At 36.2% G+C, this 27,519-nt stretch overlaps 1 protein-coding gene across 7 annotated transcripts in view; it reads right to left on the reverse strand.

Moving 5' to 3' along the window:
• Positions 1-27,519, reverse strand: part of Dach2 (dachshund family transcription factor 2) — a 497,078-nt gene that overhangs the window by 453,626 nt on the left and 15,933 nt on the right. The window lies entirely within an intron of this gene.

Here is a 27,519-nt window from a genome sequence, read left to right on the forward strand (position 1 = left end):
AATTGAACAGGGTCAATGTTTTCTGCCATCAGCTCTTAACAGGGTATACACACAGAAGTTAGTGGGGTTCTCACAGAAGTCTGAATCACTTGTGTAAACAACCAATTGAAAGAGAAAGTAAGTTTCAACTGGAAATTCTCTTTTGAATTTATGTTGCAATGAAAGTCTAGTTTTAGTTTTTAACAATTCAAGGACTGGCCTTACCAACTCTACTCAGCCAAGATAAAAGCTATAGTAATGGAATTGCAAATATCCAAAATTATCATTTTGTTAACTTGAGGCAAATTCCTGAACTTAAGAAAAAGGAGTTACACAATGAATATAAATGAATGCAAATGAAAGCTGTTCTTTTGACACTGTGTTCTTTCATTTAAATGCTCTATATCATTCATAAAAACGAGAAAAGGCTAGTCATCATCAGAACTGAGAAAAGGCTAGTCATCATCAGAACTGTGTCTGTGCCATAAACTCCCCTATGACTCCCAATTCATATTCCCCACATTAGCTACAACTTAATGAAGCAGTAATGTTAGACAGCCCAAGTTTCCATCCAGTTCTGCCTCAACACTTCATACTGTTCACGGAAGGAAACTAATAAATGACACATCTAGTCAGAGAATTAAGACTTGCTTAAGAGGGAAAATATAACCTATACTTAGGAGTACAAATCAGCAGTAATTTGTAGGCAGAAAACAACCAGAGAAGCACACTTTTTATGTGTGCAAGAATGTAGCTTCAACTTCAACAATGTCTCTCAAATGACTTCATTGTATTCTAAGAAAAGATAAAATACTTTTTGTTTGATTATTTCTTTTTAAAGCTCCTTTTTAGGGATTCATCAGAAGAGGAAAGCTCCAAGGTCACCTGTCAATAACAGAACAAACCCTCAGTAAATCACAGTGCTTCACAAATAAATTCCTCATCAGTAATTAAAACCAGGCCTCTCTGGCCCTGGGTTATCAGCTCATCTAATTCATTGCTCATCTAGAATAACAGATCCACATCTGTAGTCATTACAGCACGCCAGATAAATCAATCCTCTCAATGATGCTTTGAGCCATCTCTGCTCCCTTTTAACCAGCCCGATATTTATTTCCCCCTGACACTTCTGACATTCTATTTACTGTAGGCAAATGGAACTCATACGGCACCTTGTAATGGCTTTACCAAATCCCATTGTGGGGCATATCTTAGAAGACTGATGGTTGCAATAAACAAGGTTTTATGGTGTAAGTGTGAGCTTCCAACTTTTTTCCCCCAGAATTTGACTTCTGCAGTGAAGGTTTATTACACTTGATTGCAGGTGGAAAACTAGTAGCCATTCAAGCTTTGTTAATTGAGTCAGGGAAAAAAACTTTTGAGCTGATGTCAGGAATTCTTATCTTTCTTTAATATACTTTTAACTCAATTCTCTACCAATGAATTGTTAGATGTTTACAGAACCCAGATCTTTAGGAGAACAATAATGAATCTACTAGTAATATATTCTTTTGATTTTTGAGACTTCTTTCATATTAAAATATCACTGGTTAAAAAAGAAATGTACAAATTATACTTAAAGGTAACATATATGTCTTAATAGAAAAGTCTAAGCATTCAAAATTTTTAATGGCTCTATTAGTAAGGTCCCTGCTTTGCAAGCGTTAAGAATCTGAAATCAAGCCCAGGACCCATGTAGAAATGCCAGGCATAGTGGTACCACACATGTCATTTATTCCAGCACTAGGGGGGGGGAGAGAGAGAGAGAGAGAGAGAGAAAGAGAGAGAGAGAGAGAGAGAGACCATGATCTCTATGGTTCACTGGTCAGTCACTCTAACTTAATTGCTGAGCTACAGGCCAATAACAGATCCTATCTTAAAGAAGGTATACAGCACTCCTAAGGTTAATGCCTTCAGTTGTCCTTCAGCTTTTACATGAACACACACACTCTGGCATGGGGGGATGTGGTTTAAGTTAATACATTTTAATACAAAATAGCTTTTATAAGTATTGCATAACACGGGATTCAAGAAAAATGTTAATGGAGGGCTACAGAGTCGGCTTGTTGGGTAAAGCATCCACCATCCAAATACAGGGACCTGACTTCAAATCCTCAGGACCCACACAAACTTGGGCACAGTAGTATGTATCTGTAATCCCAACAATCCTATGGCAAAACAGGAGACAGAAATAGAAGACTCCTTGGAAGCTCAGAAGCCAAATTGTCTGGTGCACGCAGCTGCAAACAACAAAGATATACTGTCTCAAACAAGCAAGGACTGGCCCCAGAGGTTATCTTCTGAGCTCCATACATGTACCATTGCATGCACACACCAGTACTTAACACTCAAATGTGCATACACACACCTACATACATATATAAACTCAAAGATATCACATATATACATTATACAAATGAGTTTAAGATATTAATAGCATTCATGAATTTTAACAAAATTGACATTCCTAGAGTTTTCATGTTCATGATGAACTAATATTGTGAAGAAAACTAAAACTAGCAACTTTAACGGTTGTATTGCTCCACTCAGTAAAATTTTGGATGGCTCTGTGCAGTGTTCTCCACTAAGTTATACTACTTACCATGGGAACAATTATGTTAGTTCAAAAGGGATTTATTAAATTCATGTCACAATTTTAGCGAAGCATACTTCTGGCATGTATTAAGTTTATTTCTTTATGTCACAATAACATTTGGATCAGACACTGTCAACTTTCATTTTTTTCCTTTTCTTCTTCATAAGCACAAAGCTAAATCACACAATAGGTTGTGAATGCTGTGATCATCTTCTGAATATCCATATATAAATAGCAAGTCTTTTCCTTAATAAAAATTTTTTATCATTCTATCTTTTTTTTTTTTAATTTTTTTTTCAGAGCTGAGGACTGAACCCAGGGCCTTTGTGCTTGCTAGGCAAGCACTCTACCACCGAGCTAAATCCCCAACCCCTATCATTCTTGTATACTGTACCATTCTTGTATTCTTGTATCCTTCTCTCAGAGGCCAAAGTTTGAATAAACTGGACTTTGAAATAATAGCCTAAAGTATTGAGCTGGCACTCCATGATACCCAAGGAGTAGAGTGCCTGTCACTTCCCTCAAGCCTCCTGCCACACATTCAGGTAGAAAAGAGAAAGAAAAAAAAAACATTCAGTGTTGGAACTTTTAGAATGCCTGTGTAATCTGCACAGGTATGGAAATTATGCATGGGTTTTCTGGAGTGGGGGAGTACGGACAGTAAGTACATTCTGAGCAACATAAATCTGCCTATGATAGATATACTAGATCACAGGAAGCCAGATGTTTGAAAATAAGTCTTATTTTTGCCTTCACTTGACAACATTCCAGATGATTATATAGAAAAATCCACTTTGGTTGATCCCTTTCATTTAAAAAGAGTGCAATCCAAGAAGAAAACACTTGGCATAAAGGTTTGTCTTTCTGGTAGACTAGATGAGATCATCAAGTTTACTATCTGTATTTATATATGTTGTGAAAGTTGTCCTTTATCCAAGGGCATATCAGGGAATCTTTCATCCAAAATGTATTTTCCCAATCTTAGTTGTTTAATGACAACAATCAAAAATAAACAAATCTCCTCATCTTTATATGACACTCGCACACCTATAAGAGCAAGCACCTGCAACTTCTTTCCTGGGAAATAGGAGAAACAATGCACACAAAATGATGTAACTGTACACTACAGAAAAGAAGTAACTGTACCTCTCTCATCTATTTATACATGCTACGTTAAAACTGGCCACAAATATGTCAGTCAGACTAGAGTAATGCTAATAATCATTATGGTCCTTTATATTTGAGACTCTCAAAAATGGAAAGTTAAGCTTCATAACACCCTGTATGAGGTAGTTAAATATTATTACATTTTACAGAAGGTAAATTCAAGAACAATCGGTATGAAGTTGGATGTTAACAGTCAAATAGGAAGTTTATGATGAAATTGACAATATAATTCATGAACCCTGATTTTCAATTCTTAACACAAGCAATTTTGTCAGTTTTAATGATCATGCGATGATAACAAAAGAGGCATTTTTACAATATATTTCCTGATAGCAGTTCAAAATTTTATACAAATACACTGATGGACCAGGAATTTTATAAATACCAACCCACATGAAGATACAGATAAGAAATCATACTATCACAACCCAACAAAAGTACTCTAAATTTTCTTAAAGCTCCTATTTGTAAGCAAAAAAGCATAATTACATATTCAGATCTAGTATAAAAGAGGATGATCTTTTATCATAAAAGGAAGTGTCCTGGCTAAGAGAACAATCTTTTTATCATAAATGTCTTTACCAAAATTGAAAAAGACTAAGAACGTGCCCTACCTAGTTTTATGTCAACTTGACACTGAAGTAATTCTGGGAGTGGAAACCTCAACTGAGAAAATGACCACAGTGGATTGTCCTGAAGACATGCCTATGGTGCATTTTCTTAATTGGTAATTGTTGTGGGTGGCCAAGATCATTCAGAGTAGTGTCACCCCGGGTTGGTGGTACTGGGTGCCATAAGAAAGCAGACTGAGCAAGCCATGAGGAGCAAGCCCATAAGCAGCACTCCTCCATGACCCATGCTTCTATTCCCACCTTCAGATTCCTGCTCTTGAGTTCCTGCCATGGCTTCCTTCAGTGATGAAATATGACTTCATAGTTGGACAGTAAAATAAAAGAAACCTTAAGTAAGGCAAATTTTTGTATCAAGTTGATGGCTATTCCTCTGACAGACCTAACCATGTTTTGGGAAAGATTGTGGAAGGACTTTGAAAATTTGGGATAGAAAAGCAATTGAGTGTTCAGAACTTAATGAGTTGTTGTGAGAACTTAGAAGATAACAATGAGAGCTGTCCAGAGAATAGAGGTCTGGCTTATAAGATTCCAGAGGGATGTAAAGACTCTAGCAGACAGTCTGAGTGATAATTTGATTTAAGAATCTGATTCTGGTCAGCTGGGAATGAATGATAAACTGGGATTAAGAAGAGACTAACACTACAGAAATGAAACCTTTACTTTACTGGGACATCGAAGCTGCTTAACTAGAGCTGAGAAAGTAGCAATGATTAAGAAGAGACTAGAATAATTGAGGGTCTTATATCTTGAGAGTATTTCCTGATCGTCAGCACACAGAAGCTGTAGTCTAGGGAGGCCAAGGCTCCATCTCATGCTAGCAGCCAAACTTGGTAATACATAAGAGTAACCTAGGTGGAACTGGTTTTGAAGGATGAAGTGGTCACAGAGAGCAAGTGAGGCTTGGCACTGTATAGCAGGGCATCAGTCCATAAATGGAGGCCATTGGTGAAGGTACACCCTCAACTGGAGCAGAAGGTCCAGAATTGAAGGGGTCATAAAGAGGAGCTAAGACTCAGCACCAGGTGGCAGAGGCAGAGTCCCTGGACAGAGCTTGGGAGAGACTATAGGTGAAAGTATGGCACAGTTGCAGCAGGAGTTGCCAGAATTTTGGAGATGACAGTACCAGGCAGTAGGTGAGAAGTAGAGCTATCCTGAGCTAATAGACAAGCTGTGTGTACTGAGAAATATATAACTGGAGAAATTGAGCCTTTTGAAGCACAGAGGGTTGGGAGTGGATCCCAGATGCCAAGCGCTGGACATTTTACACTTTTTAAATTTGGTTTTACTTTGATTTGATTATAACTGAACTCTGATTCTTCCCTCAGAATGAGAAGCTGTGTAACTTAAATTTTATTTTATAGGAACCCACAGTTAGAAGATTGTGAACTTTAAAGTGGCATCGGAGTTTCAGAGAGATTTTGGATATTTTAGAGAGTTTGGACATTTTAGAGACTGGAGATTTTAAAGAGAATGAACTTTTAAAGTGAATTTTTAAATGTTGGGAATTTTAAAATTTGAAAGTTGTTTTATATTGTGCTATTAATATTAAAATGAAACCTTAGGGATAACAAGAAAGGAAAGGTTATGATTTAACAGTGACTTGTTTGTGTGTCAAGATGGTCAGTAGTCAATTGTGCCGGCTAGTTTTATGTCAACTTGATACAAGATAAATTAGGAAGAGGGAACATCAATTCAAAAAAATGCCCCAACAAGATTGGCCTAGTGTGAGAGACTGTGGTGCATTTTCTTAATTGATGATTGATATGGGAGGGCACAGATCACTATGGGCAGTGCCATCCCTGGTGCTATCAGAAAGTAGACAGAGAAAGCCATGTGTAAAAAGCAACTAAGCAGAACTCTTCTATGGCCTCTAAAACATTTCTTGCCTCCAGGTTCCTGCCTCAATTTCTGGCCCTGACTTCTCTCATGGTGTGACCTGAAAATTGTAGCTGAAATAAATCCTTTCCTCCTCAAATTGCTTTTGGCTGTGGCATTTTGTTACCGCAATAGAAACCCTAGCTAAAACAGGAAGGCATACTGAAATGCTTAACCTTCTAGAATGAGTGTGTGTGTGTGTGTGTGTGTGTGTGTGTGTGTGTGTGTGTGTGTGTGTGTGTGTGTTTCTTTAGCCTGAAGCAGACACAGTAAGTTACAGGGCTTTTACAAAATAATGAGGAGAAAAATTATCTTGAATGAAAACAATAAAATAAATCTTAAAAAGGTATTATACCATAGGAAATAGGTAGATCAAAAATTTTTGTCTAAGAACTAGACATCTTGTAACATAATTTTTTTTCTTTCAAAGTCTGTAAGAAAATCGTTAAAGGAACAATCTAGTTATTTCAGGTCACATCTTTACCTTCAATATAACCCTCTGTTTTACATTAGCAAAACCAAATCATATCCTTTATCATTATATTTACAGAGCCACACAGTAGTTTTACTTGCAAATCCTAAACTTTGATATTGACTTTAAGTTTCAAGATTCATTACTGTCACCTGAAATGAACACATGGGTAATAAAAACCTAAGAATCTATTTTTCAGTATTTACATATTTTATAATACACCTAGTCAATGCAGCAGCCAAACAAGAGCTGTTAATATAAAACTGGCAACTTATAGATAGAATACATCCACTAGAAAGATTCTGGCATAAGTACTAAAGTAAATGACACAAAGGCTGAGTGCATTATAAAATCCATGCAACCAGATTATAATGGATCTATGTTTTACACCATGTGAAAATACTACCAAAACAATATTACTCCCTCTTGGCAAAGACACAGAAGCATAGATGAGAAACATTGTGAAGTTAAACATGTGGGTGCATACCTCAAGTCCCAGCTACTGGCCCTCATTCTCAGCTACACAGAGGCCTAAGTGGTAGGATCTAAGAGCACAGGTTCCTACCCTGAGTAACAAAGGGAAACCCAGGACAGAAAGAACAATAAACTGAAGGGGAGATTCCCAATGGTTGGATTAACAAAGAAATCTCTTGAATTCATAATTTCTGGACTGAACATGGAATTTCTCTCATTTATAAAGAAGAGAAGAAATCTTGTAAAACTCTCTGATGGGGAAATGTTTTTCTGTATACTGCAAATATGTGTTCTCTGATTGGTTTATAAATAAAGCCCTTTGGCTTATGGAAAGGCAGCTTAGAAGCAGGCAGGAAATTCAAAGAGAGAGACAGGAAGAAGGCAGGAAGAGACACAAGCCCGGCGTCCAGGGAGCAACATGTAATGGGACGCAAGTAAAGCCATGGAACATGTGGCAATACATAGATTAATAGTTATGGGCTAATTTAAGATATAGAGCTAGCTAGCTAAAAGCTAGAGCCATGGCACTGCAGTTATAATTAATATAAGCTCTGTGTGTTTACTTGGTGGAGGCCAGTGGGAGAGATTTGTCCCAACCGCTGGCAAGCCGGGACACAGGAAATCTCCCACCACAACTATCAAAAGTCATTTTCTATGGGGCATACTTGAAGACATATACTTTATAGAAATAGAATGTAATTCTTACTCACTATGTAGCCCTGAATAACTCAACTTATTTTCTTCAGTATCAACTTTCTTACCTACAAAATAGGTATCTCTTTAAGAATCCAGTAAAATAAAGTGTGTGGAGATATTTTCTACGTATATTTAATAATTTTACTTACTGTTATCTCTTACAGTGTTTGGATGTGCTAGGCAGATTACAACCCTACATTGATAGTATTGTGTCTTGCTTTAACTTAAAAAAAGTTTCTGTATTTAATTTTCTTTTAAACTTGACTGCATAGGCATAAAGTGTAGCTCAGAAGATACGCACTTAGCATTTGCAAGGCGCTTGGTTCCACCCCCTAACCCTAACAGAGAACAACAATAATAATAAACTTTTCCAGCCAGGCAGTGGTAATGCACGCCTTTAATCCCAGCAGAGGCAGGTCGATCTTTGTGAGTTCAATACCAGCCTGGTCTACAGCATGAGCTCCAGGAAAGGTGCAAAGCTATACAGAGAAACCCTGTCTCAAACAAAACATTGCCAATATAATAAGCCTCTGGATGTCACTTTGCCATTTTTCAACTCATTCTAAATGGACCACTCTAGAGAAATGTACTTAGTATGAGATATATACTTAAAGCAATTATTTGATTTCAAAAAGACACCCTTCTAAATGAAATAGGAAGAACAAAAAAAAAATAATTGAGTACTTGATTTTACTCATGAAATTTGAAAAAAAAAAGTTTACTTCAGAAAATAATATTTCTCAGAAACTGAGGACAGAGGAAGGAGGAAAGGCTTGTGGACTGAGGCCCAGTGGTGTGGAATGATCTTTTGGTACACTATGAATATATATTACTCTTACTGACTAATAAAACGCTGACTGGCCTATAGCTGGGCAGGAGGAGGTTTGGTGGAAAAAACAGACTAAGCAAATGCTTGGAGAAAGAAGGGCAGAGTCAGAGGAGTCGCCAGCCACATGGAGAACAAGTAAGACACACAAAATGGGATAGAGGTAAAAGCCACCAGCCTTGGGGCAGCACATAGATTAATAGAATTCGGTTAAGTGGTAAGAGCTAGTTAGTAATAAGCCTGAACTATTGGTTCAGCATTTATAAGTAATCTTAAATCTCCATGTTGGGTATTTAGAAGCAGGCGGTCCGGACAGGACCACCTACAGCCAAGTACTCAGTTTCTGCTAAGAGAAAGAAGTTTTGCTACACTATTGCATGATAGGATCAACATAGATAATGATAATACATTGCCATTTTCATAAAAGCTACAATGAAGGTCTATGTATAGAATGTCGTAAACAAACTTTTCAGTATCTATTGCAGACATGCTTCTAGGCTTCTAGGTTCTTAAGATAAAACAGTGAACACAGCAAGTGACGACCCTACTAGTTTGGATCTTACGTTTGCTGAAATGTATACATTTGTCTTTAGGCATGTACTTCAAGCTTGACTCAACTTACAATTAAATAAAATAACAGAACACAGCAGCTGCATTGATAATCACCACCATGAAACTGCTGCTTTACGTTTGTGAGCCTGAGAACTGGGGTAAGCCTTTAGAACTTTCCTGGACTCTGCAACAAGAGGATGTGCAACATTCTCTTGCACAATAATATTACAACCTTTTAGACACTTACTTCTATTTTAGATCAGCCCTTTCCCTGACTTCTTTCCTCTCTGATACTCCAAGCTGGCTTACAAATGTTTAATGACTCTCAGTTGCTATCTGCTGAAGAATAACTTGAGTAGCTTGTTAAAACACAAACACACAACAACAACAACAACAACAACAAAAACCCTACCCACTTCCAGGTCTGAGCAATCAAAATCAGAAGATGATGAAACTCCTGATGAATGAAAAGATTTACCAACTGTCATCCCTTTTAGTATAACACTTTTAGTGTTCTCACTTTTTCAAACATCACTTTCTTCCAATACAATAGGAGTGTACTGGTTTCTGTCAATTTCAGAGAGCTTTAAAAAAATAATTATTACCCAAGGTAACTAAATTGTTGTGGAAATAGAATCTATTAATTAAGAATATAAATCTGTTTCCCAGTCTCTTCAGTAGGCTAAGTTGAAATGACAACTTCATTTATTCAAATGATAACATTTTTTTAAATAGCACAACCTATTCTCTACTGTCCTCAATAACAAAAAAAGCCAGTACCCCAAAAAATGCTATGCTTTTGCTTGAAAAATAGAGTTGTTTTCTTGCCCTTAGAGAATTTAAAATCATTTCATCATTCATGAATTTGCCACTCTTAAAATGTACTGAAGTATCAAACTGGAGAACAAGCATACAGCCTTGTTTTAATGATAATAATATGACTATGTTTCACTAGTGAAGAGCTTTAACCAATCCAATTAGACAAACTTTAATGACTCCTTATTATGCACAAGGTACTGGGAACAATAAAAATGTTCATTTCTTTACCTTTCCCTCTTAAATTATTTATTCAATCATTAAATTATGTTCCAGTCTCTAGTCTTCTTTTTATTCCAATATTTATTCTGAGAAAATTTTTTCCAGGAGCTTTTCTAAACAGTTCCCCCTGCATCTAACTTATATCACAATAATGGCAATTTAAAAGTCTCTTCAGAACATGAAAAGTACATAAATGCATATGTACTTTCTCTGGGCTCTTTATTCCTGTTCAGAATGCCCTGTCATCCTAACTTTGGTTCAAAAATGGATTCTAAAGCCATCACCCCTGGGAAATCGTCAAGATCATTATCTTCCTCCTCTCCATTTCCTTGACACTTTTCTGTATTGTTCCTATGCCTCTAGATCTTGACTAAATACTCCTGTAGTAACTACTTGTCTTATTGCTGTGACAAAATACCCCAAGAAAAGCAACTTAAGAGAGAAAAGGTTAATTTAGGATTCATTGCTTAAATGTATAGTTCATTGTGGTGGAGAAGTCTTTGTGGAAGTAGTAGCCTGAGGCAGCTGGTAACATAGTATCCACAGTCAGGAAGAAAAGAATGATGAATGCTGATGCTTAGCTAACTTTCTGTCGATGCAGTCCGGGATGCTAGCCCAGGGAATGTTGGCTCCCACACTTAGGGTGGCTTTTCCTACCTCAATTAATATAATACACATAATCATCCAAAGACTAACTTAATCTAAATAATCCCTCATAGGCATAGACATTCCTGGAAGCTTCTCTCCTAGGTGATTAAAGAACCTGTCACTTTGACAATCAGTATTAACCATCACAACTTCTCTTTTTACCATTCTCCCTACTCCCAGATCAGAAAGTACACACTCTTGCAAATATTGAGACCATTTGGTTTCTGATACTGGATTTGGCTATATAGTCCTGCCTAACCTGGAATTCACTAGACAATCTGGTCTTGAACTATTGACATGTTCCTACCTCTGTCCCCAAAGAGTTGGTCCTAATTGTTTTCTTTTCATGTAGCTGGCTCGGGATGAACCATTTCATCATACTTAGGAAATAAAAACTAAGATAATACAGAATTATACAATTTTCTATCCTCAAGTAGCATATAGCCTAGTGAAAGAAGTAAAAATATTATATTGATGTTTTGAAAACATTATCACAGTTGAATTCGGTTTTTCAACTAATCAGGAAGATATGCAAAGTGATAGTAACATTATATAGATAAAGAGAACTGAAAAAATAATAATGACTAGTCCCTTGTCACACAGAAAATTAGATGGAAAAGAATCAAGTAATAATTTCAAGTTAGCTGGGTTTCATAGAGATCATTAACAATGATATTTAAAGCATACATAAATAAAATAAAAGATAATCTAGTAAAGTAAAATGTTACTAAGTTACATATATTATTTATTACTATGTAGTTTCTCATTTTCAGTCTATAAATACTTCTGGTTGAAAAGTAGCTTAACACATTAAAATAATAAACTACATAAGAGGAACACCAAAGTCATATAACAGATTTTAGCAGAATCAATAAAATGGCATTTGTGACACCTTTCTACTTAGTTAATCCTGTGAACTTCCTCAAAAAGGATTTGCAAGTGATTTTGTAAGACATATTACATGCCTACATATGAGTATTAGTATAGATCAAATTATGCATGGCTTTGATACCTCTGCAAGGGATATCTCAGTAATAATTTGTTTCCTTCAGTCAAACTAGCTTGGTTGGAGTAGCCTTCTCTGTTTTTATATCACAAAGAATTTTAAATATGTCTTTTCAAAATGACAATTTAGAAAGGATTTTTCAAGTGATATGCAAAGAAGTCTCTAGTAGGGTAGAGAGATGACATCACAATGATGTACACAACAAAGCTGACTTACAAAAATTCAACAAAATTTACAATATATTTTCATAAACATATTTCTATTTCAGAAAAAAAGATACAAATATCTTTGAAAGTGACACAGTCACATCTCTTTTAAAAAGTTTCATTCCAAAAGTGAATGGAGCCTGCAGTTATCTCTACATATGCCATCATATTTTATAAACTGTCTGTCAGATATCCTTGTTCCTAGAATTTGAAGCAGATAATGGTAAGAAGCCTATGAAATTCTATGTGCCGGTATCTATGGTACTAAAGAGGTTGAAGCAGGAGGATCCCTTGAGCCCAGGAGTTCCAGGCAAGTCTGAACAATATAATGAGACCCGACATTTCAAAATTGTGAGAACAATTACTGTTCAATTAAGATATCCATATTTTTGTTTGAACTAATTATGGTTTTACTCCTTGAGAAAGGTCAAGAATTAAGCTGAAGCTGTAATAGTCTATATCCAGAATGGTTAAAATATATTTGACCAACATATATTTAATCCTGACTTGCTATACATTTAAAAGAAATCTACATATATACATTCTAAGCACAAGCTACTTGCCAGCCATATCCAGAAAAGTATGAACTGAATGTCTTTTCGTAAGCATGTTTTAAAGGAAGGCCTAATATAATTGATGGTTTAAAAGGAGGTGAATAATACAGCCCAGTTTGACTCACGATGCCTGAGTCTATAGATCAAATGTTTTCTCAGGTAAAATAGTACTGCCCTTTACATGGTTGTATTTCACTAATGTATCATCATTCGGATGACATTTTTATCTTTATAAATGCAAACAGCACCTCACAACTGTTTCAAAATAAATAGAGTTTAATTATTAACTAAGAGAATAATTGAAGGAAGAAGGCAGATGAAATTTGTCTGTAGTGATTAAAAGAAATCTACATAGAATACAATCATTTTAAAGTTTTTTTAAAATATTTATTTACACACACACCCACACACACACACTTTGCAAAACAAATCAAACTTTTACCACATCACATGTCAGAAAATATTTTTCCACTGCTAATGTCAAGCTTGTAAGAAACAGATTAAATAGTAAGAATTAAAACCAGTTATCTATGTAATTCAATAATTAATAAAACTTAAAATATAATGTTTTAATTAAGTTGAACACATACTTTATACCTAATATATATAAGAAAACATTACTTTGTAAAAAAATCAAAATACTTAAAACTTGTGAGTTTTTATTTTTTTATTTTATTTATTTTGTGTGAATAGTTCTTTTGGCTACATGTATATATGTGCACCACATTCATACCTGCTGCCCATAGAGACCATAAGATGGCATCAGATACCTGAGAATGGAGTCAAAGATGGATGTGAGTCACCATATATGTGCTAGGAATCAAACCTGGGCCCCATGGAAGAACAGTCAGTGACTTTAATCACTGAGCTTTCTTGTGTTTGTTAATTTTGTTTTGTGAAACTGACTGTGAATAATTCTGAAACTTACTTTAAAAACGTGAAAGAATGCATACATCTGTGACACTGACAAAGATGAGACCAAGGCCAGTACTAGAAGCAATATGGTATAGTGAATATGGGATAACCTAGGCTAATCTCTCCATCTTAAAAATTCATAACATTAATTACATCAAAAAAATACTTGTTGCCATGTAAAGCTATATTAACAGGTTCTAGCGATTAGGATGCAACATCCTTGAAGAGCAAATATTCGGCTAACAGGACATACATTCAAAAGATAGAGACTGTTGTTAATACTGTATCTGATCATCTCAATGATAGAATCATTCATGAATAATCACCATAAAATCAAAATACCATGAAAGAAGAGCTCTTTAAATTTTAAGTAGAGTCATGGTTAAGAATGGGGCTATGCAAGGGCCAGCAAGACGGCTCAGTGGGCAGAGCACTTGCCTGCAGGCCTAAAGATCCAAGTTTGATCTCTAGGTCCCACAAGGTAGAAGGAACAAAAATTCAGTTCCCAAGCACCTCCAAAATTGTGCTGCGGTACACACACACCTACACTCACACACAGACACCCATGAATGTGCACACACACACACACACACACACACACATACTTTAAAAAACAGTATAATTACGAGCATAGCAAGATGCATCCATAGGAGCAACAGTGGCACAAATTTCATGGGATAAAGCAATGACTTTCTAATCAAATTTGAGGCTTACTCCAACAGGTAGCAATTCATTCATGCCTGTTCCTGGAAATGTGGTTAAAAGTGACAGTTGGGAAGTTCATGGGCCCTCAAGGGCCTTCTAAGTACTCATACCTTCTAAGTACTCATGGATATAAATGTCTTCTAAGTACTCATGGATGTGTGTGTGTATGTGTGTGTGTGTGTGTGTGTGTGTGTGTGTGTGTGTGTGTGTGTGTTACTCTCAGCATCATCAGAGAGTTTTCTTCCTGAAGTGAGTAGTAGGTATTGTAAAAATTCATAATGGTCAAAGTGCTTCAGATAAAAGGGCAGAGGCATGCTTGTCCCTAAATAGTTCCTCTATATCCCTCCAAGGTTCAGGAAACCTGCAGATGAGTGGATAGATAAAATGGAAGTGTCAAAAGATATGAAAGTATGCTGCAAAAAAGATCCTGGACATGACATTGCTGTTACATCACAAACTCACTGAAACTGGGATTATGCACACATCAGAAGATTATGCTTGCCACCACTCCATTAATATAAAGGGAAAGGAAAAGGATGCAAGAAGCCCTTTCATTTTATCTACTATATGGATAAAATACCTAAAATCTATCAGGCAACATAAAATTTTGCAAGTTCATGTTCTTTGTATTACTTAGGCTACCTAAAAAGAACAACTCCCTTCATTACTTGTGTACTGTGTCCTGATTAGTTATCCCTGGAATATAGGCCAGTAGTTTTCTGTAAACTGTGATAGTAATATGTGATAATAACTCAAATATGAGGTTCTGATATTTTTTTAATCTCCTGTTCTTGCTCTAACTCTTCTCTAACAATTATCACTACACTTGATATTATAATTTCCTCATAGGAAAATTTATTACTTAAATACATCCTAAAACCTTCATAGTTTCATATTGGAAGAAAAATGTATAACTGTGTTTCTCATAATCCATTCAAATTAGAAAACAAGCTATATTTTTATTTTATTAGCACTGTTTTCATTTGTTCTACATATTGACCAGTTTCCCTCCCTCCTCTCCTCCCATTCCCTTCTCCCTAATTTCATGTACCCCCTCCCCATTCACTCCCCCTCCCTCTCCATTTAGAAATGGGTAGGCTTCCTATATGGTTAGCAAAGCATGGCACACCAAGTTGAGGTAGGACCAAGCTCCTCCCCCTGCAAAAAGGCTGAGTGAGGTAATCCAGTATGGTGAACAGGTTCCCAAATGCCAGCTAGGTGCCAGGGACAAGTCCTGATCTCATTGCTACAAGCCTTACAAACAGACCAAGTTACAGAACTGTCACACACATGCAGAAGACACAAGTCAGTCCCATGCAGGTTTCCTAATTCTTGGTCCAGAGTCCTGGTGTTCCCACAAGCTCAGGTCAGCTTTCTCTGTGGGTTCCCCCATCATAACCTTGACCCCTCTTTCTCTCTCCTCCCCTCACTGGCTGGTTCAATCCCTTCTCCTTCTCTTTAGGAGGACTCCTGGAGCCTGGCCTGGTGCTTGGCTGTGGATCTCTGCATCTGCTCCCATCACTAAATGAAGGCTCTCTAGTGACAATTAGTGTAGTCACCAATCTGATTACAGTAGATGGCAAGTTCAGGCACCCTCTCCATTATTGCTAGGAGTCTTAGCTAAGGTCATCCTTGTGGATTCCTGGGAGTTTTCTTGGTACCAGGTTTCTTCCCAACCCCAAAATACCTCCCCTCATTAAGACATCTCCCACCCCAAACGCCTCCCGCACCCAGCCCATCCAACCCATTCCCTCCAGTCCCCATCCCCCACATCCCCCACATCCCCCCACATCCCCCCACATCCCCCCCAGCCCAGTCCCCAGTTTACTCAGGAGATTTCTTCTATTTCCTTTTCCCAGAGAAATCCATGTGTCCCTTTTTGAGCCCTCTTTGTGATCTGGCCTTTGCTGTGGGATGTTCTGTATGGCAAATGTGTTGCTCTGATTGGTCAATAAATAAAGCACTGATTGGCCAGTAGCTAGGCAGGAAGTATAGGCAGAACTAACAGAGAGGAGAAAAGAAAGAACAGAAAGGCAGAAGGACTCACTGCCAGCTGCCACCAGGACAAGCAGCATGTGAAGAATCTGGTAAGCCAAAAGCCATGTGGCAAGGTATAGGTTTATGGAAATAGATTAATTTAAGCTATAAGAATAGTTAGCAAGAAGCCTGCCACAGCCATACAGTTTGTAAGCAATATAAGTCTCTGTGTTTACTTGGTTGGGTCTGAGCAGCTGTGGGACTGGCGGGTAAACAGAGATTTGTCCTGACTGTGGACAAGGCAGGAAAACTCTAGCTACAAATGGCGCCCAACATGGGGCAAGAGTTTCCACCTAAAACCTGACGGGGGAAAAAGATTCTAAAATGGAGCTAAAAACAGTGCCTAGTTGTTTGCCTCAAGTTAGTGGCAACCATTGTGTTTGAGCTACTATGGCGTGTTCCTGGTGTGAGCGCTTGACCTGCACTATGGTGGGAATAAGGCCTCTGTAAGTGTCACATTAAGCTGCATGGTGGATTTAGCCTTTGCTAGTACAAAACAAAAAGAAAGAGGTTTCTGGGCTACACGCTGCTTGGATAAAAGCATAGACCCACAATAGCTCCCAGAGCTGGCAGTAAACGTACCACCGCCATGTAGGAAGCTGAGGTGGGCGAAGCCAGCAGCCACAGCGCTGTTTCAGTCTTACAAATGCTGCAGTTTAAAGCAATAGATTCACAATAAGACAGATTCAGATGTAATAGTTTACAATGTGTGTAAAATATACATAGGCTTGAAAGAGACAAAAAGGTGATATATACAGTTATATAAACAAATACATAGTTTTAAAAAATAAAGTCTTTAAAGAGATAGTAAAATTAATATAAAAAATAAGCCACGTAAAGATGAATATCACACAGAGAATCTGGATTATGTTGTCTTTGGGATTGTTAACTGCAGAAAAGCATTTGATCGTAAAAGATGTTGAGTTAAACCAATATGTGTATTTTAAAGATTCCTTGACTTTAAAATTTGGATATAAGGATGTGTTGCTTTGGAAAGGTGGCTCTGATTTTGTTCCCACAAGAAGCCAGAGGCTATGGATTTGTTCCAGATTAAGATACATCATGTTTGACCAGCCCAGACCCCCTGAAAGGTCTCCAATGACACCATGGCTCAGATAATCCAACATCCAGATTGGATTCAAGGCAACTGGCTCAGACGATACACCTTCATGGACTACTCCATAATCCTAAAAATTTCTTTCTGTCCCCATAAGATACAGCGCCCCCCTCCAGCAGGAAGTAGTAAGAGAAGCTATACCCAAATTCCCAAATATACCAAGCTGGCTTTGGAGATGTGTAAAAGTTAAAACTTTCCTTTAAAAAAAAAAAGAAAGAAAAGGGGAAATGCTGTGTGATGGTCTGTATGTCAAATTATTCTGACTGGTCAATAAATAAAACACTGATTGGCGAGTGGCTAGGCAGGAAGTATAGGCAGGACTAACAGAGGAGAAAAGAAAGAACAGGAAGGCAGAAAGGTCACTGCCAGCCACCGCCATGACAAGAAGCATGTGAAGACGCTGGAAAGCCACGAGCCACGTGGCAAGGTATAGATTTAAGGAAATGGATTAATTTAAGCTATGAGAACAGTTAGCAAGAGGCCTGCCACAGCCATAGAGTTTGTAAGCAATATAAGTCTCTGTGTTCACTTAGTCGGGTCTGAGCGGATGTGGGAATGGCGGGTAGACAGAGATTTGTCCTAACTGTGGGCAAGGCAGGAAAACTCTAGTTACAACTCTAGGGCTGTGGATTGTAGATTGGTTATCCTGTACTTTACTCCTAATATCCACTCATGAGTGAATACATGCCATGTTTGCCTTTCTGGGTCTGAGTTACTTCACTCAGGATGATATTTTCTAGTTTCATCCATTTACCTGCAAACTTCATGAGGTTATTATTTTGTTTTGATTTTTTTACAGCTGAGTAATATTCCATTGTATAAATGTACCACATTTACCTTATCCATTCTTTGGTGGAGGAGCATATAAGTTGTTTCCAGGTTCTGGCTATTACGAATAATGCTGCTACAAGCATAAGTGAGCAAGTGTCCTTGTGCTATGATTGAGCATCCTTTGAGTATATGCCCAAGATTGGTATAGCTGGGTACAAACTATATTATTGGCTGCTAAAAAAAAAAAGTGGTTCTGCTGGGCAGTGGTTGCTCATGACTTTAATCCCAGCACTTGGGATGTAGAGTCAGGCAGATCTCTGTGAGTTTGGGGCCAGCTTCATCTACAGAGCAAGTTCCATGTCAGCCAGGGCTACATAGTGAGACCCTGTCTCAAAAAAAAAAAGTGGTTCTGAATCAACTAAAACACCTACATTACATGATAACATTTGCAAGTAGGGGTCACATATGAACCCTTTCTGTGCATTCTAACAGTAGTGCATGCCATGCCAAATGTTGTGGAAGAATTTTCTTCTAATTCTATCAATTATAGGATACAGGTAGCTAAGATCTCTGACCATGTTTTACAATTTACAGTTAAACATCTCACTCTGGCATGCAATTTTATTGTCATCCTGTATAACTGTAATACTTCATTAACTACTGTTAATAAGCTAATTCATGGTCACCAAATGGATTATATGACAATAAAATGGTATTAAAAACAGTACCCAGTGCCTAGCAGGCTCAAAGTTAAATTTATAGTAAATAAATCCCTTTTCTTTTCCACCATTACAGTTTTTCCTGGATTAGTCATCGTTTTCCTAAATGAGGTTCTCTTGTTGGTGGTAGTGATGGTGGTGGTGGTGGTGTGTGTGTAAAGGAGAGAGGGAAGAATGTCCATATTTATCACTAGAAAAAATTGGTAAATGACTTAGATATTCTATGCCTTTACACCTTTGCCTGGTGTATGGACCAGAATTTCTGTTGAGTCTCATTACCACTTTCCTTGATATGCTTCCCTTGCTATATTATGTGAAACCTGGTCTCTCATTGGCCTTGGAGTCACGGCAAATTGCATAATTAAATCCTGTGCAGCAGAGATGTAAGACTTTTTCTAGTTTATAGCTCACTATAAACATCATACTTAACATTCAACAGCCTGAATTATTTTTGAGGGGATTGTTATTACCTGTCTTCAAAACACAATCTTTTCATTTAAAAGGCAATAGACAAAAAAAGAGAACAATGGAAGGTTCAATAATTCTGTTTTCCTCTGGAAATAAATTCTTTTTTTTTTTTTAGATTTTACATGTAACTTTAGTAGATACATGACTTGCCAAAACAAATACATATTCTATAACAAGTTGACAATTATTGTCCCAAATTATCATCAGAGTTTTGACAGGCATTTGCCACCACTCTGAAAACGTGCTCATATATACAATGTTCAAGATGTGTTTTTTTTCTTATCATCACAAAATAAAATAATTAATTAAAATTTCATGTTCCTAATTCAAATATCCTTTCCTGGAGCCTGAATCCATGATGTCTTAATTTACAGATTTTTAGTTAATATATTGTATTGGTTAGTACAGAATTACATAGTATAATTATTAAGTTTTGTGTCAAAGAATTCCTGTTTCCATTGATGAACTATTATTATGGGCAATTTAATTAATTTCTTTGAGCTTTGATTCTATCCACTACAATAAGGGACTGGCAATGGTTAACTTTTAATGTAGTTATAGGGGTCAAAATAAATAATGAAAGAAAATCCCAATCATAGAATCTGGGTCATATATGATGACCAATACACACATTATAGATTTTAATTTCATTATAATAGTAACTTGAATGCATACAGTTACACAGTAATGCATGCATTTAATACATCATGTTTTGACAGTAAATACTATTATGGTTAGAAGGTTACTGAATGTTTATTTAGTGACTATATATGGAACATGTATGAAAGAAGCCTAGATAATGCTCTATAGTTAATAAATGTCACTCTAGATACTTTAATGGAGTTGGGGAAATAAATAAACTTCAAAGGCCCTTACAGAAAAGACAGAAATTAATTACTACCAGTGGACTGGTATCAACTAAGGGAAAGATTCTAGAGAACTGAGCATGCCAGAAGGCAAAACATGTATTAGGGAAACAATCAGGCCCTTTAGCAAACTAAAAATCATGTTCTTCTGCTGCCCCTGCCTCTTGAACTAATTACCTAGAAATTACAGCCCCAGGTTAGACACTGTCCTGTCTCATTAAGATTCTCCACCACCACACTGGGTAAATAAATGGAGAAAAAGAATAGAAAATCACAGAACTGATAGGAGCACTAAAAAAAAGTATTGACTTTGCTTCCATACACTCTGAAGAAACTGGAGTTGCCTATACAGGTAGGGTTTGCCAGAGGCATATAGTTCTTTTGGCCTTAAATCATTTCTCCAGGTTGAACATGTATCAAGTTGCCATATATGTACAATAATTTGAAGTTTTTCATATCACTCACTATGCCTAATTGGTAGATATGGAGAAAAAATAAGACAGTATAATCTTGTATATTTCCTTTTCTTCTGAGCCATTAAAACCCCAGCATTGTAGCTTAGAATTGTAAGAAAGTAAGATCATAATTCTGGCGATGATGAGACAACAAATACTAAACATTTCTGAGCTGTCTTCAATTCTCAAAAAATATAAGCTTGCTGAGTAGAGGGTGCCTCAACCCCATCTGATGGGTAATTAGCTTGGGTTCTACAACTCACATTTTATCCTTTGAATGAAGAAAAATACGGGTACTTTAGGTTCAATTTTTTCTCAATGTTCGTGATGATAGGCATAAAGTACTTAATTGCTCCATACTGTGATTTAAAATCTGTTTCTCATAATCCCGGCATTCTATAAAAATTCTTTAAGAACACAAAAGATGTAGAAAGCACTTGATAGTGTGAATCCATCACAGGATATCTGGGAACTCCCACAGCCAAGTAAAGCAAATATTCTTAAATTATTTATATAACTAACAAAAAAACATTAATTTTACTATAATAAGATAAACAGAAATTTGTTCCATTCCATGTACAAATGTCATGTGGAAAACTCATTAGAAGCCAGGGATTATAAAATCAAATACTGCTATTTGCAAATACTGAAACCATTCTTCGTTGATTCATTTAATACCAAAGGAATGTATGTTTGACTTAGACTAAAAAAAAAAAAAAAAACCACAGCAATTCCCTGAGCATAAACTCAATACCCCCAAATTGAATGTATTAACAGAGGTTTAGTCATCTATTTTAAGTGTGTTTTTGATCATATAATAAAGTTATATTACATTTTTTATTTGGAAAAATTTAACAGCCTCCAAAAGAAAAGGAAAAAGCAATACAGTAAATTATCAGAACCCAAGCTTTACATCCGCATATTAATTTGAACCTTCTGAATTCTGTATGATATTAAGGTTATGTTCTACAAATTTAAAAATAAATAATCTATAATCTGCAGGAATGCGAATTTTCAGAAAACAGGTTCAAGACAGCCAAACTTAAAAGCTTCAATAAATTAGAATCACTGGCTTTAATTACCCAAATAAACAATAATTTTTCCAGCAAAAGCAGATAAACTGTAGTTTGATGCCTTCTCTTAACAAGCAATGATGGTGAATGAATGTGTAAATCCAGTGAGATGGGGCTAAGGAGTGATCAGTGACCTGGACAATGTATTCAGGAAAACAACCTAAACTAAAAATAGCAATGGAAGTCTGGTTTTGTTTGTATTACATTTAGGATAGATCTCTTGCGCATTTGTTATCAAATGCTTGAGGAAATTTTCTGCATTATATAGAGCAAATATCCTGAAGCTGACTATAAAAACAGTTAAAGCATAGCATTGCAATCAATGAAAGACAAACATTATGGTCCTGTCTTACAAACCTAAGTATAAGAAGGATTTTTAGGGTATTCTATATTATCTATGATAAACTTATTTAAATAACCTTCATTATTTGTTTTATACTATTATAATAACCATGTTCATTTACAAATTTTGGTATAGGTCTTAAGAAATAATAATATTTCTTATTGTTACTGTTATAGATGCTTATTACTTCTATTTCAAATAAATAATGTCTATATGCATGGACTGATGTGTCAACAAATACATACGACTATCATGTTGAATGTTCTTGGGTTTCATTTGATTTTCTTGAATTTTGTTTGTTTACAATGTCTTGCGATATTATCATGAGTGGCCTAGAACTCACTATATTGTCCAGATCAGGCCCAAATTCATGGCAATTCTCCTGTCTCAGGCTTTCCAGTGCTGAGATTGCAAGTACGATTTGCCATACCTAGATGCTAGAAAGGTTTTTACTATTATTTCCGGAGGTAGACATACAGAATCATACTAAGATTTTTTTAAAATATTGTTTATAAATGAATACAGAGTTGCCAACTGGGAACAGGGAGAAGTATATTTATTGTAGGCTTGTATGTCCAGACATTCTTCAAGTTTTTAGTGGTAAAAATCATTGCTTTCAGAAAAAGAAGAATCTGAAAACCATAGTTTAAATCATGATGGTGCTTTTATTTTTTATTTTTTTTTAGTTTTCTTTATTTATTTATTTTTTTTATTTTATTTTACAATACAATTCCGTTCTATGTATCAGCCACAGATTCCCTTGTTCTCCACCCTCCTGCCCATGATGGTTCTTTTAAATCCTTTGATGTATGTAGATTATCCTACATGGATTCAAATCACAAGATAGCTTCTTACTGGGTATGTTGTTAAAACCCTTAGTGATGATTTTAAGTCAATCTCAAAGAAGCTGTCATCAAAAATTGAGAATTGTTTTCTTTACTGCCAACAGAGACAACATGTAGGGTATATGGAATGTATGTATTGTCTTCGCATTTCTTTTTATGTGGAATACACAGATTCCTCCACTGCATATGACTGTACCTTCAGAGGTTTCACTGTCAGTTCCCATTCTGTTTTCTGCATTTGTCCCTCTCTTGATTCAAAACCATCCCTTTAACACATCATTCCTAATTAGATGATTAGTGCTTGGAAGGGCAGGAGATAAGTCATTTGCATAATTTAATCATAAAAAGAAGTTAAAGATACAGATTTTGCTGTTCGTTTGTACAATTATCTTCTTCAGCCTGGGGGGCTGAGATATTAATGTGATTAAACAGTATTTCTGCAAACAGGCAACTGTGTGTCCTCTATTAAAGCAAGGCTGGAGGCAAATGAAAAATTAATTTTAGAAGACAATCAATTTTATTCTACATGACTGTAATAAATAACAGCCCATCTGCAGACAACTCATTAAGCCTTGGGAGGGTACATGTGTCACAAACTCTAAATGACACACAAGGCTGAATTTTCCACCAAAATAGAACTAGTAATAAACGGCCTACCAGCTGCCATATCAGCCTAAGAAGTCAGCGCACAGGAATTTCTGTGCATACAACTGAAGTGTGTACAATGTCAGTCACAGTCAACCAGTTAATTGAGACCTCATTACAAAAGTTGATGGAAACTGCTTCATCTTTTTCTGAAATTTTCTCTCTCACTTGTGCTCAGAAAGTATGTATATACATGTGTGTACTTTTATTAATATGAACACCACTTAGTAATGGCAAGGACTAACATTTACAAAGCTATTTTATGTGCTAAGAACTTGATATACACTATCTCAATTAATGTTAGAAATCTTGGGAGTTCTATGACTAACATTTTCCATATTCTTAGATGACAACTGAAAAGAGGATGAAGTGTCCGCACAGACTGAAAAGTAATTCCCCGGGTTTCCATTTTTCAAGAGGAACTGTCAATCAGAATCAGAGTAACATATTCCTAAAGTCAAGCAATAAATCTCTCTAAAATAGAACATTTCCCAAAGTAAATACATTCAATTATAATAACTCATAGTTACACTAAGAAAACAAGAAACTATTTCAAGTACTTACAACCACATAATATGTTTGGCACTATGCATGATAAAAGGACACATCAGAGGGTTGAGGAATTTACAAGCTACTGCTACTCTGGGGAGAAAAAAATACAAGCACCTTAAAACTTAAAAATTTGCGTGCGCACGCACACACACACACACACACACACACACACACACACACACACACGGGGAGATGACAGATGTCCTGCAAATAAGAGTTTAGAGAGATCACTGAATGTGAGAGAAATACTCCTGCAGAGGTAATCCTTCAGATAGCTATTTAAATATTGGTAAATATTCTTGGGAAGGAATCTCAACTTCATTGTTTTCTGATACCAATTTCCTTGAAAAGTTTATATTTTATCATTGCACTTCCATTCAGTTTTTTAATTTTATTTTTCTAATTTTTGATATTATAGTACAATGACATCATTTCTTCCTTCCCTTACCTCCCTTCAAGCCCTCTCATATGTCCCCTTACTCTTTGTCAAACTCATGACCTCATCTTTCATTAATGCTGTTACATGCATATATGTACACACACACACACACACACACACATACACACACACACACACACACACACACACACGCTTAAATATAACCTACTCAGTCTATATGATTTTACTCATATGTATGTTTTTAGGGATGACCTTTTTGTCCTGGACAATCAATTTGCATGCTCATCCCTGGAGAAGACTGTTTCTCACACTCTCAGCAATCTTTAGTTACCTATAGTTCTTTGTGTAGAGTCAAGCCTCATGGATTTTTCTATATTCACTTTGGCATGTCTTTTGGTGTCATCCTCCCAATGATTCATGTTGAATAAAATCTTCATTTGAAGTTCTCATCCCATTAGATTTGAAATATTAGAGATGTGTAAGCACGTGTTTCTCAACTTTGCTTTCGTGTAACAGATATTAGTGTCCACATACCTAAAATAGTCTTTCCATGTTTTGAACTGCTCTTCCTGATTGAGATAGGCCAGTTTTTAATGTGTACATGTCTCTTTTCAGTGCTAAATAAAGAGGGGAAACAAGATTTTTTTGAAATCAATCCAACAGAGCTAAAATAAAATTCTAACAATGGAATTGCCTTTTTGCCCTTAAACAAGAGTCTTAATAGCAGATGTTACTACATCTGGCTTCCCTTGTTATTCTCCAGCTGCAGAAATTAAAACTTACTCAGAATCCGTTACAGAATCTAAAGGGAGCTTGCAAATGCTGACCAAATCCTTCTTCCCAACTGCTCTATTAGGATAGCAGGTGAATGGCTGGGCAAGCCCCACCAGAGCAAACTCGTTTCCTAGGTAATTAGCTAGGAATTAAGATCGAGGTCACAAACTTCTTAGCTTTTCTCAGTGATGATTTCACATGAGAACCTGATTGAAAGCTTAACTGGTTCCTCATCATCAACCCTCCAAGGTCACAGAATCCCTGAAAGTACACTACAAGTGCTTTTGAGAAGGGGTAACTAAAGCAAGGGCTTCTTAAGTAACTTCCATGTGAGGTTAATAACGCATGAGTCAGAAAACAGCAGGTGTTAAATATATATTGATTTGACTTCTGCCACTTTGAATTCATTATGAACTATCCATAGGTGAGGAATGGTGGCTACTTCATAGTTACGCACTGTGCTAGATTTGTATGGTACTTTGCTTTAAAAATAAGTATATATTAAATGAAAGTATTAATTTAATCTTCATAAATAGATGGCACACTAATAGCTAATAGCTTCAGTAAATATACACCACTGAACCAATAATATTCCTGGTAGAGAAACAGTTTATAATAAAATTAATTGTAGCTTCCATTGTCAGATAATATTAACACTACACAATGGAAATCAAACAGTATGTCAATTACTTAGAAAATCTTACACTTCAGAATATTCCCCAAATACAGCTTATCTAAAGCATGCCACATGCACGACAAATCGCAGGTTGTTCCTTTCAATATCTAAACCTTCATGATATAGTGAATATGGTTTGCTTTTAAAACATTTTTGATAAATTTGAATTACCAGACTTTTGAATTTCAAGAACATCAAGATCTTAGCAAATAAGAGTAATTTTTTAATAAAACAAACCCTGATAGCTGAACTATATATAGTAGAAAACTGTAAATAATATATTGGCTCAGCTTTTAATTCTTAGCAATTCAAGGAAAAACGCAAATGTAGATGATACTAAGCATCACACCTATATTTGTACTTCTCAGCACCCTCTCCTCCAGCAATCTTGCCATCTCTACTTCAGCCACTCAAGCCATGGCCATACCCTCAACACTGTAACTTCCATGACTTTACCTGGTGTCTGTAGCTCTATGGTCACACTGTCTATCTTTCACGCCTTCCAGTATGCCAATGCTGAAAACACTTTGAGCTTTGACATTTGAATTCCCACTCCTTCACTGCCTCTCATCTTGCTATCCAACAACTTACAATACATTCTCATTTGTTATAATTATCTACTACAAAAATACTCAATTCTCTTGCCTCTTTCACTTTGTTATGAAACTACTTTGATGACAAAATGACAGCTAATGACTGCATCAGTATTCAGGCAGTTCTACATGGTAAAATAAAAACACAAAATCTCATTGATCTTTTAATTTTATGACCACAAAGATCAATGGACATGTAATGATGACTGCCTTCTTTCAGTAGTATGTTCTCTTCTTTACCCTGATAGATAGTTCAAATTTTCCCTGTAAATCCTTCCTTCTATTACCTCCTTTCCACACCTCTTTTCAAATCCTTATTTTCAAATAGTGATCTATTCCCATTTCACTAAAACAAGCAAAATTATTTCCTTGGAGACATAAGAGTTTATTAACTTAAATCTCTATCCACATACCTAGCTTCCCCACCTATGAATATATATGTATAATCTTGCTCCCATCTAATGATAAAGCCTCTATTTGTTTCCCACATCCTACCTAATCTGACTAAAGAATATCACTTCAGCAATACTCCCTTTCTTGTCTACAATATCAGTTTGCTTTAGTTTATTTCTACTGGACTATTATATTCTTGACCCATTCCCTTCTATGCTCATCATCAACTACTTTAAGCTTGATTTTTTTTATAGTCACTCCTTCACTCCTGCCATAAATGTATTGTCTCCTGCTCAGATGTCTCTCTCAAACATGTACACACACACACACACACACACACACACACACACACACACACACACACCACCTGAACTCTGTTCTCAACCTAGTCACCAGAGTGACCCTTTAAAAACTTAAGTCAGATCCTCTTACATCCTTTCATAAAGCCTAG

This window comes from Peromyscus maniculatus, chromosome X (assembly GCF_049852395.1).
Source record: "Peromyscus maniculatus bairdii isolate BWxNUB_F1_BW_parent chromosome X, HU_Pman_BW_mat_3.1, whole genome shotgun sequence".
Classification (NCBI taxonomy): domain Eukaryota; kingdom Metazoa; phylum Chordata; class Mammalia; order Rodentia; family Cricetidae; genus Peromyscus; species Peromyscus maniculatus.